This window comes from Apodemus sylvaticus, chromosome 12 (genome assembly GCF_947179515.1).
Source record: "Apodemus sylvaticus chromosome 12, mApoSyl1.1, whole genome shotgun sequence".
Lineage (NCBI taxonomy): Eukaryota > Metazoa > Chordata > Mammalia > Rodentia > Muridae > Apodemus > Apodemus sylvaticus.
Genome location: NC_067483.1, coordinates 17,197,888 through 17,217,125, shown reverse-complemented (window position 1 = coordinate 17,217,125; position 19,238 = coordinate 17,197,888).

Below are 19,238 nucleotides of genomic sequence, written 5' to 3'. Positions count from 1 at the left end.
GTTTTGATAACTTGTTAGACCACCTTATAGGGCAGATTAGCCCAGAAGATGGCGAACCAATGCTAAGTCCCAGCCCCCAACTCAGGAGAGCACCCCCTGCACAAGCACAGGCCACGCCTGCCAGAAAACCAGTCTGCTACAGCTTCTTCTTCCCTCGTTCGTGTCTCCAGTGGATCCCTCAGGATCAACAAGACAGAGGTGGATTTTTGAGAAAGTCAAGAAGTTAGACAGACCCTTATCCAAACTAACCAAAAGATGGAGAGAGAATATCCAAATTAATAAAATCGGAAATGAAAAGGGAGACAAAACAACAGATACTAAGGAAATTGAGAGACGCATGAGGACATATTTTTAAAACCTGTACTCCATAAAATTGGAAAATCTGAAAGAAATGGATAATTTTTCTCACTAAGTAACACTTACCAAACCTGTACTCCATAAAATTGGAAAATCTGAAAGTAATGGATAATTTTTCTGACTAAGTACCACTTACCAAAGTTAAATGAAGATCACATAAGCACATTAAGTAGACTTGTAACCTTTAGTGAAATAGAAGTAGTCACTAAAAGTCTCCCAACCAAAAAAATGCCCAGGGCCAGATAATTTTATTGTAGAATTCGACTAGACACTTGAAGAAGCGTTAGCACCAATATTCTTTAGAGTGTTCCACAAAAGAGACACAGAAGGTGAGAGGATGTGACAGGCTGACTCCATGACAGGCTTCAAACTGGCAGTCAGGGACACTAGGCCTAAGTCCAGGCAAGCCCAGGCAAGTCAACTACTAATAGAAAACAACAACAACAACAACAACAACAACAAAACAGGCTCCAGCCTTCACACCTCAATAACAGCTCTGGAATGCCTAGAGACAGAGTGAGCTAAAGCCCACCTACCCTGGAATTGCAATGTGCTTTAAATCAGGACTGTGAGCTCACTAGGTTATCTCCCTATTTTGTCATGAGGGACCCCAGTATGATGGACTTCTGCAGAATAAAACAATCCTTGCCTCTGCATGCTATGTGAGTCTGGGGTATCATTCTTTGGTGAACAATGGATCCTTACAAGGGAACACTGCCAAACTCATTCTATGAGGCCACAGTCACCCTGACACCTAAGCCACACAGAGACTGAAGAAAGAAAGAGAATTTCAGACCAATTTTCCTTTTCAACATAGATGTAAAACAACTCAATAAAATACCCATAAGACCAAATCCAAGAGCACATCAAAAAGAACATCTGACATTATCAAGTAGGCTTCATTTCAGAGATGCAGGGATGATTAAACACACAAAATTCAGTAAATGTAATTCATCATATAAATAAACTGAAAAGAAAAAAAAAACCCATGATCATCTCATTAGATGCTGAGAAAGCATTTGACAAAATTTAACAATACCCTTTCAGGATAGAAGTACTGGAGAGACCAGGAATACAAGGCCCATATTTAAACACAATAATGACAATTTACAGCAAGCTTATAGCCAACATCAAATTAAGTGGGAAGAAACTCAAAGCAATTCCACTAAAATCAGGAGCAAGACAAGGCTATCTGCTTTCTCCCCATTTATTCAGTACAATTCTTGAAGTTTTAGCTAGAGGAAGAAAACCGAAGGAGATAAAGCAAATACAAACTGGAAAGGAAGAAGTAAAAAAAAAAAAATCACTATTTATGGATGATATGATAGTATACATAAGTGACTCCCAAAATTCCACTAGACATCTCCTATAGCTGATGACCACTTTTGGCAAAGGGGCTGGATACAAGATTGACTAAAAATGAAAAAAGAAATCAGCAGTTCTGCTGTATACAAGTGATAAATGGGTTGAGAAAAACAACAACAACAACAGGGAAACAGCCACTTTTTAAAGGAGCTTCAAATATATATACAAAGTATCTTGGAGCAACTCTGACCCAGCAAGTGAAAGATTTGTATAATTAAAAACTTCAAGAGTCTGAAGAAAACAGTTGAAGGTGGAAAGCTCTCCCAGGCTCGTGGACCCATAGGATTAACACAGTGAAAGTGGCCATCCTACCAAAACCTATCCACAGATGCAATTCCCACCAAAATCCCAACACAATTCTTTACAGACCTTGAAGGACAATTCTCAATATGTAAAAACAAAAAACCCAGGATAGTCAAAATAATCCAGAACAGCAAAAGAGCAATAAAAGATGGAGGTGTCACCATCTCCGACTTCAAGCTGTACGACAGAGTTATAGTGATAAAAACTGTATGATGCTGGCATAAAAACAGACACATTGATCAATGGAATCTAATCAAAGACCCAGACATAAATCCACATACCAATGGACATCTGATTTTTTTTTTATAAAGAAGCCAGAAATAGACAATGGAAAAAGAAAGCATTTTCAACAAATGGTGCTAGACTGGATGTCTGCACGTAAAAGAATGCAGATAGATCTTTATTTATCACCCTGCACAAAACTCAAGTTCAAGTGAATCAAAGACCTTGACATAAAACCGGATACACTGAATATGACAGAAGAGAAAATAGGGAACATCAGTCAACATATTGGCACAGGTTCCTGAATAGAATACCAGTAGTAGCTCAGGCTCTAAGACTAACAATTAATAAATGGGACTTCATGAAACTCAAAACCTTTTGCAAAGCAAAGAACACTGTAAAAGGACCAAATGGAAACCCATGGAATGGGATTTTTTATTTTTTACCAACTCCACATCTGACAGATTTCTGTCCAAAATATATAAAGAAATCAAGAAATTTGCTATTGAAAAACCAAATAATCCAATTAAAAATGGGGTACAGATCTAAACAGCATTCTCAATAGAGGAATCACAAATGGCTGTGAAGCATTTAATGTTCAGCATCCTTATTCATTAGTGAAATGCAAATCAAAAGTACTTCGAGATTCTATCCTACAGCTGTTGGAATGGCTAAGATCATTAACTCAAGCGACAGGATGTGCAAGGCTGTGGAGCAAGGGGAACATGCCTTCACTGATAGTGGGAGTGCAAATTTATACAGCCACTACAGACATCAACATGGCAGGTGCTCAGAAAATTGGGACTTGACCTACCTTGAGACCCAGCTATACCACTCCTGGGCATATACCCAAATAATATTCTATCTTATCACAATGGCATTTGTTTAATTATGTTCATAGAAGCTTTATTCATAATGACCAGAAACTGGAAACAACCCAGATGTCCCTCAACTGAAAAAGTGATAAATTGGTAGTATATTACACGATGGAGTACTGCTCAGCTGTTAAAGAGATGGCAAATGAAGGCAACTAGAAAAAGAATCATCCTGAGTGAGGAAACACAGACCCAGAAAGACAAGCACGGTGTGTGCTCACCTATAGGTAGATTTAACTGCTAATAAATGATAACCAAGCTATGGTCCACAGACCCAGAGAGATTAGGTAAAGAGGAGGGCTCTGGGGAGAAGCCTGCAGCTCCCTGGAAAGGAGATGAACAGTTTTGCAGGTGGACGGGGTGGGATGGGGGTTGAGGGGGTGGGCACAGGAGAGGGAAGAAAGAGGGAAGGAACGGAGGAAGAGAATATGAGAGACAGCCAGAATTGGGGAGCACTAGAGCGCACTGGGGAGCACTGTAGTGGAAATCCAGTGTATTGGAATATTTCTGGAATCTATGAAGTGACCCTGGTGAAGACTCCTAGTAATTCAGAATATGGAATCTGAACTGCCCATCTCTTGTAGCCAGGCAAGGCTTCCAGTGGTGGGACTTGGTTACATTCTTTTGAGAGTTGGCCAAGGGATCCCCAGGGAGGTCACTAAATAACCCAGGTCGATGCTAGGACAGAAAGTCGCTCTCTGAAAACTGACGGCAGGGCCCATTACCAAGGACATCTACAGCTCACTGAATGTAGAAAGACTAAGTTGGCGTCTGCGTGGAGCTTTTACCCCTAGTTTCCAGTTTCTTGGGCCCGAGAAGGTAGTCTGCAGGCTACGGAAAGAGAAACCTGAACACCAACCTAGTCACAAAACCCTTGACCTACAATCTGTTACAACAATATCTTCCTGCGAGTCAGAAGGCAGAAACAGCCGGAATATCCGCTGATGGATACTGACACATGCGAACTGAGACAGACACATAGTGGGTATAACACAGGCTCAGAAAAGAAACTGTGACGTGCTACAACCTGCAACCTAATGTGCCCGAGGATATCCACTTAGCCTGCTAAATGAAATAAGCGAGGTCCAAAACAGCAAATTGCGTATGATTCTACTGGCCCACAGTATCCAAGGGAATGAAACTCAGACACCCAGAGAATAGGCCACTGGTGGGGCTGGCAAGATGGCGTAGTGGGTGGAGGGCTTACCACGCAAGCCTGGCAACCGATTTAACTCCTGGAACCTGTGTCTGGTGGAAGGAGAGAACAGAGTCCTGAAGTTGTTCTCTGGCCCTCACAAGAGCACTGAGGCATGGGGGCACGTGAGCATGATGGAGAATCCCTGCACGCAGGAGGCTGAGTCAGGGGGATCTCTGTGAGTTCTGAGGGCAGCCTGGTCTACATAGTTAGCTCGTGAGACCCTGGCTCAAGACGACAAAACAAAATAAGAAAAGAGCAGAGAGTGGCGACCAGGTGAGGAGGGAGAGGCTGGGTGAATGCAGAGTTCCAGACTTGCGAAGTCAAAGAGACCCCGGAGCGCCGCGGTGTGAACGCTCCCAGTGATTAAGGTGAAATGGTGATTTATTTCACCACAATTAATGTTTTAATTTAACACATAACATGTGCAGCATTAAAACACGGCAAAGTATAGAAGGCATCTCCCATAAGCCAAGCGCTTAACAGGGATAACACTTCCTTCACACCATCAAAGCAGATTTCCGCTATAAAGCATCTTCAGGACCCGGGTTGGGGGGGGGGCCTTCCTGTGTTGCTTGCCTAGCGTGCTCTCCGATCACAGTGTAAAGCTGGCACGGTGAGGACACGCATGGTGACGGACACACACGGTGACTGACACGGTGACGGATGCACATGGTGATGGACACGGTGACAGACACAGTGACGGACACACAAGGTGACTGACACTGCACGGACGGACGCGGGCGGTGAAGGACGCGGCATGGTAATGGACACAGTGATGGACACGCACGGTGACGGACGCGCATGGTGACAGACGCGCATGGTGATGGACACAGTGACGGATACACACGGTGACGGACATGCACGGTGACGGTCACGCATGGTGACTGACACGGTGACGGACGCGCACGGCGATGGACACAGAGACAGACGCGCACGGATGGTGATGGACACGCATGGTGGTGGACACGCCCTATAATTCCATCAGTGGGAGGCTAGGGCGAGCACTCCCACTGGACTACAGGGATGTTATACCTTAATGAAAGGGAGATACCTTATCAGAAAAAAAAAAAGCATAGGAAGGGGGAGCTCCCCGCCCCCCCCCCCCCCCGTACCAGGCCCGTTGGGAAACATTTTGGAACAGCAGGAGACCCACACATAGAGTGCAGGGGGAAGGTTATCCCTGGGGGAGGAAATTGTAGCATTTTAATATGTAACTGTATTTAAAATACTGTTTATGAGCATGCCGTATTTATATGTCACATTTAAAAATAAAAACAAAGCCATGTGTTTTTCCTTTGAGAAAGCATTTTCTGCCCTTTCATTTAGCTCCCTGTGCTACAGGGAACTAAGGGCTTTTCAGGTCCTTTTTTTCTTGCCTCAAGAAGGAAAAGGCACCTCCCAGACCCACAGACCCCCGTAATTCATCTCCTAAGGGGTGTGGCCCACTTCTCTTCTATACATTTATTTTTAACTGTGTGTGTGCACATGGAGTCTGTACGTGAGTGCCGCGTCTACAGAGCCACTGGATCCTCTGGAGTCGAGTTATAGGAAATCGGAGCCTCCTGACGTGGGGATGAGAGCTCAACTCCAGTTCTCCCGAAGAACAATGCACGCACGCACGCACGCACGCACGCACACACGCACGCACGCACGCACGCACGCTCGCTTCTCCAGACAGGCTCGCCCTATGTGGCCTTAGCTGGCCTGTAGCTCCCAGATCTAGCATTGCTTCCCGCGCCGAGACTAAAGGCACATCACCACACCAGGCCACGCCGTACGTATCTATGTACGCACGCACGTACGTCTGCTCTTAAGCCATCTCTCCTTCCCAGCCATCGTTTCTCTTGGTAAAAGGAAGAGCACGAGTAGGGGTCACTTAGTTGGACAAATCCATGCCAGGAAAGCAGGAGGCCCGGGGTCTGGTTCTCAGCACGCCTATAAACAGGGCATGGCCTCACACATCTGAAGTCCAGTGCTAGAGGCAGCGGCCTCTGTGACACTCCACGGCTTCCCAGTCCCCACAGAGGGCTGAGCTCCAGGTCTGCGGGACAATCTGCCTCACATCAGAGGCTAGAGAGGGGCCCAGCGGATCGGAGCACTGTCTACTCTTCCACAAGTCAAGGGTTTCATTCCCCGCACCTCAATGGCCGCTCACACTATCCACAGTCATCGCATGTACATGGTGCCCACACTGCACACAGGAAAAATACTCATGCACATAACACATTGTTTTAATTAAAAAAATGGAGCATGGGCAAGATAGCCAATTGAGTAAAGCGCTTGCTGCAAGGTCTGGCAGAGTTGAGTGCATTCAGTCCCCAGCGCCCACTGTGCACTGGAAGACACTGGGAAAGGGTCGTCTGGCCTCCACGTGTGCTCCGTGCCACAAATATGCCTATTCTCACACACACACACACATTCTACGCACATGCGCAACAATAAATTATTTTCTTTGTTGTTTTTTTAACATTGACCTCTGACCTTTACATACATGTGAACATACAGACACACACACAGAGACATACACAGACACACACACAAATGCACAGACAACACACAGACACACATATGCATATACACACATGCACAGACACATAGGCGCGCGCGCGTGCACGCACACACACACACACACACACACACATGCACACACACACACACACACACACACACACACGAGGCAGGGAAGGCATTCATGCATGCGGTGTCATGGAAGGAAGGTTTACTGAGTGCTTACTGGGAACCTCGCATCTCTTCTTTTGTAGACTTTTCCCGGGGTCCAAATCTCCCAGATTTTGATGAAACAAAACCAAACAAATGAAATCCAGCTCCTGGGCAGCTGCAGATAGGGAGGTGAAGGCATCCAGAGGGAAAGGAGTCTTCCTGGCTCTGGGAACTGCCTGATACTCTTGGGCCTAAGACCTTCCAGATGAGGCCCCGGGCAACCAGATGAAGGTGGCAGCCCCAGAAGCAATGCGACAATGCGACGCGTGCTGTGTCAGACACAGGCAAGGTCGTGCCTTTCTGCAGTGTCAGCTGCAATTTGTAAGGAGTCCAGATTTCCCTTGGTAGCCAGCAAATAGGCTCCTTTATCCAATGTTAATTACTAATACCAACTCTCAGGTCACATAGAACATATCACACATCAATTATATTTATATCTCTGTGTATACATGTTGGTTGCAGGATGGCTAAAGAAGCATTAAAGAGGCCCCAGCAGTGGACAGAGGCAGAGCAGAGAGAAGACACAGATGCCTGGTCAGCTGGAGAGAAGCTGCAGACCACGCCAGGCTGGGGGGGCTTCACACTCGCAGGTTGATCCAGGCTTCTGGGTTGAGTTGAGCTGAAGACCTGGACAGACACAGGAGCCTGCATCAGTGTGAGGACAAACTCATCCGTCACCCCGGAAGACTCGGGAGCTGTCTGCCTGCCGGGCCGTTTGTGCACACACCGTGGGGCCGTGGCGTGTGGGGCTGCCTCCGCTTGAGGAGAGTGGTGCTCAGAGTCCCTGGGCCCGACGTTAAGTACACACAGATGGTCCTCTCCTACTTCCGTTGATCAATGGAAATTCAAATTGTTTCTGCTTTCTGTCAGCACAGATAAAGCTATGGTGGACATTCCTTGTATAGACAGCTTTTACGTTCCTCGCATAAACTCACTAAGTGTAGAATGGCTGGATTGTGGGTGCGCATGTCTAACTTAAGAAATTGCTGGATCTCCCAAAGTGGTTGTAGTGACCTGCACCTCCAGGGGAAATACACAGATTCTACCTGCCCCACAGCCTGGCCAAACCCTGTGCATCCCAGTCTACCCTGGTGTACCTGACGGCAGCTTGAATGGTCATGGACCCAGTGACCAGCGCTACCGTCGGGGCACTGACCGGCATGTCATCTGTACGGCCTGCCAGAGGACCGCCTTAGATCCGCTGCCCATGTCTACCCAGGTTTGTCCTTCCTTCCCTTTTCTTCATTTCTTCCTTCTCTGTCTTCCTCCTTGCCCTTCTCTCTCCTTTTTCCTTCCTTTTTTCTTTCTCTTCCTTCCTTCCTTCCTTTCTCCCTCCCTCTCTCCCTCCATCCCCCCCTTTTTCTTTCTTACATTGAGCTCCTGCCTCTGCCTCCTGAGTGCTGAGTTATATGTGTGTACCAACATGCTTTGGAATTGTCACTGAGGTTTTTTTTTGTTTTGTTTTTTTGATTTTTTTTTTTTTCCGAGACAGGGTTTCTCTGTGTAGCCCTGGCTGTCCTGGAACTCACTCTGTAGACCAGGCTGGCCTCGAACTCAGAAATCCGCCTGCCTCTGCCTCCCAAGTGCTGGGATTAAAGGCGTGCACCACCACCACCACCCGGCTTAATCACTGAGCTTTGAAGGCACTTTATATATTCTACACACAAGTCCTTTATGAATGTATGAAGTGTCAGTTTTCTCCCATGCTAACAACCTAAGGATTTTTGTGGTCAAGTCTAATTATTTCTTCATTATTCTGTGACTGTGCTATAAAAGATACCCTGGCAACCGGAAGTCACGAAGGCTTTTCTCTGTGAAGTTCCAAGGCCTGGCTCCTCCTTCCTGATCACGAAGCCACTGTGAGTTGATTTTTGTGTCACAGTGCACAGTGTAGTGATGCTTGTTTTTCCTATGACACTTCTCCTTTACAGAAAAGAGAGGAGGCATTCAAATATTTGCCTACAGGTCCCAGGGTCCACATCTTAAACTCAGGTTCACGGGTCTTGGAGGTTTGCAGGAATTTGCTGCAGCTCATTTTTGTTTTGTTTTGTTTTGAGAAGGTCTCACTATGAGGTAGCATTAGTCATTATACTCACTATCCTCCCACTTGAGTGTACCAGCACACTTGGGTAAACGTGTGCTTTTGACCGAATGATTGTCAAATGTCATGCATCTGGGTGGCCTGGGCTCTTGCGGACTATACATTCAGGCTGCCCTGAGTGTATCTCCCCAGCACATAATGGATGTGTATTAGCTCATGCTACATCCCATTGATTAAAATGTCTTAGTTCTCTCTTTCATTAGTTTATCAGTTATTTGCACATTTTGTACACTGTGTTTTGATCATAATCACACATGACTTTTCCCTCCATCGAGACTATCAAATATTCTTGGACGTGTGGCCTTCCAATGGAGTGTGGATGACTTAGAGACTACATCTTTATTTTACTTAACTTTATTCTGTCTATTATCTACCTACATATCTATCATCCATCTATATATCAATCATCTATTACTTATTTATTCATTTCAAGACAGGGTCTCATTATGTAGGCCAGGCTGCGTCAGACTTACAAAGATTCACCTGCCTCACCAGTGCTGGGATTTTAAGTGTGAGCCTCACACCACACACCATCTCCAAATATTTTCAATCAAGAATAACCACCATTCTTCTCTGGGGTCAACTCGAAGTTCCACATTGTAGTAGGTGGGAAGCGTGATTTTGGAGGCAGCTGCAATTTGGAAAGAGCTGGGCATAATGGTTTATCTTCAGTGGGTCAGAGACTTCCTGCATGTTTTCCAACACAGCCACGCACAGGCTTGTGTCATGTTTGAGCTCTGTGGAAAATGTGACTATTCTAAAGGACCGGGGAAGGAAAGCACTTGCCGAGAGCTGGGCAGAGTAGAGGACACACCCCGAAGGACACGGCCTGGAGTCACCGGAAGGGCCCTTCACGGCCGAACTGCCGTGGAATGGTTTTCTGTCCACAGATGAGTAGTCTCAGAGTATTGCACCAAGGCCCACCAAGATCTGAGTGTGCGCTGCAGCCCTCCATGAAGCCGGCGTTCAGTGGCTTGCACATTTGGTCTTTTAAGACGAGTCCAATCTGCAAGCCCAGTCAAGTCTATCAACAATAAGGTGGAAGGAAACACGAAGGGACTCCATTGTCCCTGGACCCTGAGAGACACTAAAGGGAAGCACTGGCTCCGGCTCTGACAGCGCCCATCTGCCCTTCGGGAGGAAAGCCCCGCGCTTCCATGTCTTTTGCCAAGTGAGCTCTGTCAGCTCTGGGCTAAGGACTTGGCAACCTTCGAGGAATCTCACTCTTGGCAAGCTGCAGCAGGCATAAGGGCATAAGGTAGCCCTGGGGGAAGGCAGCTCGCATTTCCTGTGATAAGAATTAAAATAGAGAGAGAGAAAAAAATCCTTGGCTGCTTTCTGTGCTATGGTGTTCCTACGTTTCTGTTTCATTACTATTAAAAAAAAAGCATAAAAACCAGGCCACAGGCTGGGGAAAAATATCTGCAAAATATCTTACAAAGATCGGTACCCAAAAAAATACAAGAATGCACCAGTAAGAAAATAACTCGCAGGCTGGTGAGTGGAAAAGACACTTGCTCAGCCATACCGAGCGTCAGTACTGGAGCATACGAGGAAGGAGAACAGCTCCCACAAATTATCCTCTGCCAGTGCAACCCCTCCCACAATAAATGAAACAAAAAGGAAAAAAAATTGAGAAAAACAACCTAATTAAAACCCCATTTAAAAAAAATCAGCTGAAAGATAAGTTCACTTCACCAAAGACAGCAAATTAACATATGAAAAGATGTGTGACTTGTGTACCACTGGGGAAGCAGAAAGGAAGACAGTCACGGAATTTGTAATTCGGTCACAAACCTGCTGGAGTGGTCACATCTACAGTGACGCACACCATTTACTGCCACCAAGGGTGCAGATCAACAGGAACTCTCAGACATTACCAGTGTGCACACAAAATGGTGCAGGGCTCTGGAAGATGACAGCGGCTTACAGGTCTAAGTATATCACACAACCCCGCAGTCCAAACCCTGGCTTGTGATGACTCCACGTTGACTTTCTTCAGGGTGCGAGTGCTACAAATGCAGGAGCCACACTGAGTATCTAACCTTACCCAGTCACCAATACACGGCTGACTCTCCGAAGCATACGCCATGGGTAAGCTGAGGTGTTTGGTAGGCTTTTGATATGTTTACCATGATATAAGCTTATGGGAAGTGGAGGGACATCTGTGCATGTTGTGTTCTAGAAAGGCAAGACGGTGTAGTCAATAAAAAGTGAGCGGCTGAAGCACGGTTTTTCTATTAGAAATTATCAGAGTGTTCCACGATTCACTGATAGCAGTACCCACTCTACATTCTTCAACCCCACAGAACTTTATGAGGAACACGAACCATACAGACTTCAATAAGGAAACATTGCTTTATCAGTTTTAAGGAGTTTATCCTGTGGTCCGTACACTCCTTAGAATCGCACTGTCAGTTCCGTCTTTAGCGACTTGCTTGCCATTCCGCGCCCTCCTGGCAGCAGCAGACCCGTTCCATCCACTCCGCTTTCCCTACCTCCACAATGCATAAATCCACAGTTCAAATGAACTTGGTTGGACACAGGTTGAGTTTAGTGGGCTGTCTGGTGGACACACATGGTTTGTCTAGACATAGATAATCCTGAAGGGCAGGGCCACTCTCTGGCCCATGGCTTGTTTACTGATGTGATTGACAGTTAGAGGCTTACCACTAACTAGTGGGCAAGGTCTGGGTCTCCTGAGGTATCTTCCACACAGAGGTTATGGACAGGACCCTGGAAGCTTGGACAGGAAGTAGATCTTGGGATGGAAAAGCCTGCAGAGATAGAGGCAGCAGGATCCTGAAACAAGCCCTTGGTGGCTGTAGGGAAGTGACAGACTCAGCAGCAATGAGGCTGAACAGGCCCCCGTTAGCAAAGGCATTCTGGGAGATAAAGGAAGAAGGCAGGCGCTGGTTGAGAGAGTAATAGGTTGGGAAACTGGGAGGCCCGAGAGAGGCCGATGACTTCAATACAAACTGCATGGAACCGACAGTGCTCAACCATAACCTTAGACCCAGTTCCCCCCACGCCGCTAAAGAGGAAATCCAAAAAACAACATTCTGAAAGTGTGCTGGGTGTCCACACCAGTGGACCCCGGGGGTAAAGGTGGGTAGGGTGTGTCTCTTGCTTGCTGCCTCTGCACAGTAGCTCCAGGCCTGGCAACTCTACTCTAGTGCCCCCCCTCCCCCACTTCACCAGGAACAAGAGAGGTCATCAGGTCATTTTCTTCCCCTGCCCTGACAGCATCAGCACCTCACCCCCATGTGCGCACACCCCAAGGCAGGCCTCCAGCTCGGCCTAGTGCCTTTCCCATTGCTCTGCCTTTGTTCTGGTGACTTCACAGAACGCCTTATCCCCACTGTGCACAGTGGTGCTATTTCATTCTTAACCATGTATGTATGTGTGTGTACTGGCTGGTTTTGTGTGTCAACTAGACACAGGCTGGAGCTATCACAAAGAAAGGAGCTTCAGTTGGGGAAGTGCCTCCATGAGATCCAGCTGTGGGGCATTTTCTCAATTAGTGATCAAGGGGGAGGGCCCCTTGTGGGTGGAGCCATCCCTGGGCTGGTGCTCTTGGGTTCTATAAGAGAGAACAGGCTGAGCAAGCCAGGGGAAGCAAGCCAGTAAGAAACATCCCTCCATGGCCTCTGCATCAGCTCCTACTTCCTGACCTGCTTGAGTTCCAGTCCTGACTTCTTTAGTGATGAACTGCAACATGGAAGTGTAAGCTCAGTAAACCCTTTCCTCCCCAACTTGCTTCTTGGTCATGATGTTTGTGCAGGAATAGAAACCCTAAGATAGTGTGTGTGTATGTATGTATGTATGTATGTATGTATGTATGTGTGTGTGTATGTGTATATGTATGTATGTATGTATGTATGTATGTATTTTGTCTTCAGGGCACAGTTTCACATTCTCCAGTGTCTGAATAAGAATATTTTTAGTATTCCTTGTTGAACCTGCCTTCTGGAAATTTCCTTCCACTAGGAATGTCTCTTACTGTGAGTGGGGGTGTGGGGGGGTAGGAGTGGTGGTGGTGGTGGTGGTGGTGGTGTGTGTGTGTGTATGAAGATTGTATTACAGAAGACCCAAGCATCACACTTTGAGAAAAAGCCCTAACAGATGTTACTCAAGTGCCACAAACTCAGCAGAACTAAGGAAGCCATTTCTTTCAAAGCTACAAGGCCTCCTGCCAGTGCACTCCAGGGACGGCCTCAAAGCCTGTCCTTGGGCCAGCATCTGGTCCGGGTCCTTGAAGCTTCGCATCTTCCTCTTTCAACACTTCCCAGGGCAACCTGAAATCCAGCACTGATTGGTCCATTCTTGGCCATCTTCTGAAATTCTCCCGGCTAGATGCTTGCTGTCACCTGACTGCTCTTTGCTTACAGGGGTAGGGAAGCCTGCCTTCCTTCTGATCCAGTTAAAGCACGCCCCCTGTGAGCCTTTCCCAGTTAAGCGCTCAGCCTCTGGGTCGTCTGCTGCGGTGCTGACAGTGGTCATGGAGGCCTGCCAGGGTCTGCTCCTGCTCCAGAACACCAGGTACAGACTCCTGCTAGGGACACAACGCCAGCGTTTAAAGACAGTAGGAACCACATCTTCCTTTCACGGTACAGGCAGAGAGATGCGCAGCTCAGTAAGCTTTCTTTGCCTGCTTTAGCTTAGAGCCGCAGGGCGCAGGGAGGAAGCCGCGGCTTCACTCTCAGGGTGGAGAGCAGTCAGGCAATGCTTTATCACAGACACTGACATAGTAATAACACACCATCAAAACTCTTTTTGTGGACGGGTTCGTTGTCAGTGTGGCTGTAAACTCAATCCACCTGCATCAGTATTTCGTTTCCACCTCTTTAAAGAGCTTGAAGAATGGTAGCTTTCTGACGTTGGTGCCTGTTACAAACCACAAGTAATCCCTCGCCCTTAGCACAAGACTCACGCTGTCAGCACCAATCTTGTTGCTGTCAACTCGCTTCCCAAATGAGAACCACACTAGAGCAAAACCTAGAGGCCGTGACGGGAAAGATGGTCTTACTCAGCTGGCACACTCTGTCTGCCATCTTCTGCCCTCCCTCATGCCAGCCTTTCCTGAGTCCTTCCGTCCTCCAAGGCCCCTCTCCGCATCTGTCCATCCGTCCATCCTCACAGCCATGTGCATCGTTCCAAAGCAGTCAGTCACTGAGCCAAAAATAAGCCCAGGAGCAAAACTACACCCCCGACAAATAGCTGGAGGGGGAGTCCAGCTGGCCGGCTCCTTCCCACGCTCAGCCATGCAGCGTTCTCCGGAGACGGTGGGAGTGGCTCAGCGCACCGTGCTGGTCTAGCCATGCAGGACACAGGGTTTAGTCGCAGCATTAGAGGAAGGGAGGCAAAGCCAAGTGTGGGCACACGAGCGTGAGGCCGAGACCCTGCCTAGCAAAATGGAAGGTCCAGGAAGGGCAGACCGACCATACCAGGCAGTGATGCTTAAGACGGCCCGGCCCCACAGAAGATCCGTCTATGCTTCAGGAGGAATTAGTCCTATAACAGGACACAGACGAGGGGTGCCACACGCTTGGTGTCTCCACGCTTGCCTGCTGTCACCTGACTGCTGTTTGCTTACAGATTCTTAGTAACTCCATTTCTGTAAAATGGAAGCACGGTTCCCACTGGACGTGTGCAGTTGACAGCCTGACCTATACTGAGCCTTCAGGAGTTCTGAGTACACATGCACAGCCTACAGTGTGTGGAAACTGAGGGTGAGACTGACTCCTTTCAGCTAGTCTACGAAGTGAGTGCTGCCATTCGCATCAGTCATTCTGCTGGTCAGCCCGAGAGGGTCACGCATGGCACGGGTGGGCACCCACAACACAGCTAGAGGCACACGGGAGTGAGGCTGAGACCCTGTCTGACAAAACGGAAGACCCAGGAGGGAGAGACTGCACCAGACGGTGGTGTGTAAGAGCCCAGAGGAGATCTATGTATGCTTTAGTAATTAGTCTATAACATGGACACAGACTCCAGACTCCAGCACAAGCTGACTTTGCATCTGTGTTGTATTCAGTTAAGTTCCATACAATTAACAGTATCTAACTCCAACCAGCAAGAACAAGGAAGGCCCAAGGGAGGATGCTTGAATCTTTCTCAGAAAGGGAAATAAAATAGCTATCAGAGGTGGATGGAGTTGGGTGGGTCAGGGGATGGGAAAGGGGGCAGGGTATGTGTGGGGGGAATCAGGTCCTGCAGCCCAGTGACTTGATTGCCAGGGGAGGGTAATAGGTGGAGGGAGAGATGGGGGCTCCCCCTTTTTGGAGAAGAGGAGGGGAGGAGCTATGTGAGGGGGGTACTAAGTGGAGAGGGGGCTGATAATGGGATGTAAAATGAAAAATTCATAAAAAATATTTTGTACCTTCAAAAACTGAGCATTAAACGGTTAGTTATAAGAGCAGGCCACCTGGTGGCACTCTGACCACTTAGCAGGCCTTTGGGAGGGGGCGGAGCTGCTGTCGCAGCCCCATTTCTTAGGCTTCGGATTACTGGGTTGTTTGTTCTTCCTGCTTGTGCCCACGACTCCACTTTTCAATATTTTGCTTTTTCACAGCAGGGCCTTGTTATGTGGCCCTGGCTGGCCTGGGACCCATTCTGCAGAGCAGTGTCCCTGCCTGGGTGCTGTTTGGGGCTGCAAATGTGCCATCATCGCTGACCTTATGTTTACAACCTAAGTGTTTAAGATAAGCAAGATAATCACACCTCTGTGAAGTCAAGCGGTCTTCTGCCAGAGGCGATCTGTGCGCACTTAAAACCTGCTGTGGGCGAGCCTTGCTTTTGAGGCAGTTTAAGGCGAACACTTGAAGCAGGGCTGTCAAAGTTCTGCGGCTTCTTATTTGTGGACGTTTTCCCGTCCAAGTCCTTCAGCACAGAAGACAGACGGACACTCCACTCGGCCTGACTGGCACAGATCGGTGGCACAGCGGACAGGCAGCGGTGTGCGGAGGCCCGGTCTTCATCACGGATACGTTCGTGGCACTTGCTGTCCCCGACCTCAAATTCCCAAGCCTTACAAGGTTAGATCCCAGTCCTCCTGGTGTTAGCATGAACTCTGAACTCTGAACGGGCGAGGGAGGCAGCCCCGCCGGCAACGCCCGACTCACACTTGCTCCCTACGGAAAGGCGGAAAGGCGGCGCCTGCTCGGCCCTTCACGGCCTGACGCCTGCACCCTTCCGCTTGCGTGCAGTGCTTCCGTGGCCCACCAGGTGGCATTGCTTTCCAATGAGCATTTTCTTATTTCCTGGCGAGAAGAGCTCTGTGGCTCAAAACTGGAGCTCCGGGAGGAAAAGGAGACTGCTGACAAAGCACCCCGCCCACTTCAACCTTCCATCTCCCCACAGCCCGACCCCACCTCACCTCACAAGGCACACTGCAAACACCAGAACGGGATTTGGGTATGAAGAGCTTCTGGTGACAAGGGCTGGTGACTTTGAAGGGTCTTAGGAACCGAGGTGTGTTTGGTACACAGCACTTCACAGAAGAGCTCGACGCACCCGGTGGCTTCCATGCACCACCGCCCACCGACTTTTTTTTTTTCCAATAGGGTGGCATTTGGAAATTAAACACATTTCTCTCCCAGATTTGGTAAAAACAAAACAAAAAACCCAATAGGCATAATACCTGTGCTTTATATACAATAAGAACCAAAAGAAAGTACTGATGTTCTAGGAATCCAAGCTATAAGCAATGGAGTAGACCAGAAAAGCTGGGCTGCCTAGCGCGACCTGCTCGCTCTGCTCAAACTCCTATTTAAAGTCAATGGTGCAGCTATTCACACACTCAGGGTTCCCTGGCCACACCTGCAGCCTGGCTTCTCTCTGGGACCCCACCGCCCTTCTCATTTTAGTTGTCCTTGTCCCTGAGGAGACTAGGGCCAGGCCATTTATTTTATCCTCACCACCGGCGTCTCAAAACACTGCTCTGAGGACGAACAGCTGTGCTGTGTGTGAACACGCATTTGCAGTATCTTGAGAGGAAATTACAAAGAGATCAAGGGGTTGGATTATTGTCACAGTCTGCCTCTGTGTGGCTTCACTGCCTCAACCCTAGGATGCTTCCATTGGTATATAGAACTGAATAAATATGTCTCTCAAGCATGACTGAATGAAGCTCGTAAGTAACAGATGCTATTAAAACTTGAAATATTTCAAAGTTGGAACCTTTTCAGAAAAAAAGTCGATTTTAGTACTTACATAGAACCTTTAAATGTCAACTCACCTGGTGAATGGACCTATTTAATGACGGGGCAACTGAGAATGCACACCTTGGCTACGTGTAAACTGCCCATACTTCCCACTCCCTGGGGTTTCCTGGCCTCCTGTGTATACAAACAGAATTACTATGAGTCCCTCTCAGTGTTACTAAGAAGGGCCTTGTCTTTCATTTAATCCTTCTAAACAATGTTTGCGAGAACAAAATCTCACCTCACACCTTTCTCTTCAACTGGCTTGACCTGGTCGGTCAGTTTTTAGTCTAGACGAATGGACCTTAGCCACAGGCAACCCTGGAATCCAGGCCTGGCACTTCCAGGCTTTCTTTCTTCAACCTTTAGTTTTCTCAGACACCAAAGACATCACGTTGTTCCTATCTGAAACCTGGTGACTTCCAACTTCCCGATCTCCCCCATTCTCCTGTTTGCACACCCACTTTCTGCACACCCACCTTCTACCATTACTCTCCACCTCCTTCTTTCCTGACCACATGCCACCGCCACACCTGTCCAATTTCCGGCCACCGGCTTCCCGTTCTCCATGCAGGGATCGAGAGCCTGCATTGTGAGACTGGTCTCAACTCCCCTCTCCCACAGGCCTATAAACCCCTCTGGAGTCACGTCCTGGTCCTCCTTGAAGGCATCCTGGGAGAGTGTCAGGACAGCATTTCAGGACCCCCAGTGCACTGCAGGAGTGAGCGTCTCATTTGGAAAGAGGCGTGTTAAGTCTGAGGACGCTGAACCATCTTACAGGGATGACACACGCCATTCACACGCCCTAACATGTTCTTACACACAAACCACAATAGCAAAAAGTGTTTCTGGCATCCCTGATTCTAAGTTAGAAAGGAGGAGAAGCGAGCCAGCGGATGTCCACTGACTGAGCAATGGATCCGTTTACCATATTCATCCTTATGAGACTCTTTCAGGGTGTGAACGTGACAAGGACCGGGTGTGAAGAGATTCCCGCTCACAGCAACAAAGGAAGCACAGGGAAGGGCGAGCGTGGGAGCTGAGGAGGGGTGCGTGAGCACGCGTGCGCGGCTCGGTGGAGAGTGTCAGCTCAGCAGCCTGTGATGTGCACACTGCTGGGCTGAAGGGGACAGCCGGAGCCCGCCTGTGCTGGGCTCAAGGCTGGACGCCCGCCCCCACCCCCCAGGTGTTAAGTACTTCGTCCTGAGTGGTGACATGGTGACAGTCTGGGGAGGCTTGGGAGGTGGAGTGTATCACTCGAGGCAGGTTATGAGGGTCCAGAACCTCCTGCCATTTCCTCGGCTTTGCGCTGGCGGTCCTGCTCCAGCCTCCATGCCTGCATGCCTCCGCTGTGGATCCTAGCCCTCTGGAAACCCCAAGTCCAAATAAACTTTTCTTCTATCAGCCGCCTTGGTCATGGTGTTTATCAGTAGAAAAGTAACTAACATGGTGTCCGATGGACCACCAGACACTCAGATAGTGGTCAGGAATCGTCTAACAGCCCCGGGTCTGCCCTTCGCCATGTCCTGCCTATGTGAGTGCCAGGGGTAGGGGCACTTCAGAAAGGCTCGGACAGCCCGCCAGGCACCGTGGCCTCCAACACTTCAGAAATGATCGACAGCTTAAAGACTACACGGCACTGAACTGTGGCAATTCCGTGTCTCTCAGCCAACATCAATCAGCAAAGTGGATGACGCGGGTCCTCCGGACTGCTGGGGAGGGGAACTTAGACCACAAGTCTAGTTTGTAGGGACGGACTGTGCCCTGTCCACGATGGCCTTGGCACCCAGTTTTCCCTTCCTTCCGTGGCTGCACAGATGACCCACACTAGGGACAGGCTTTAGAACATCCAGGTAGTAAATCACAGTGGCAGACACTGCCATGGAAACAGA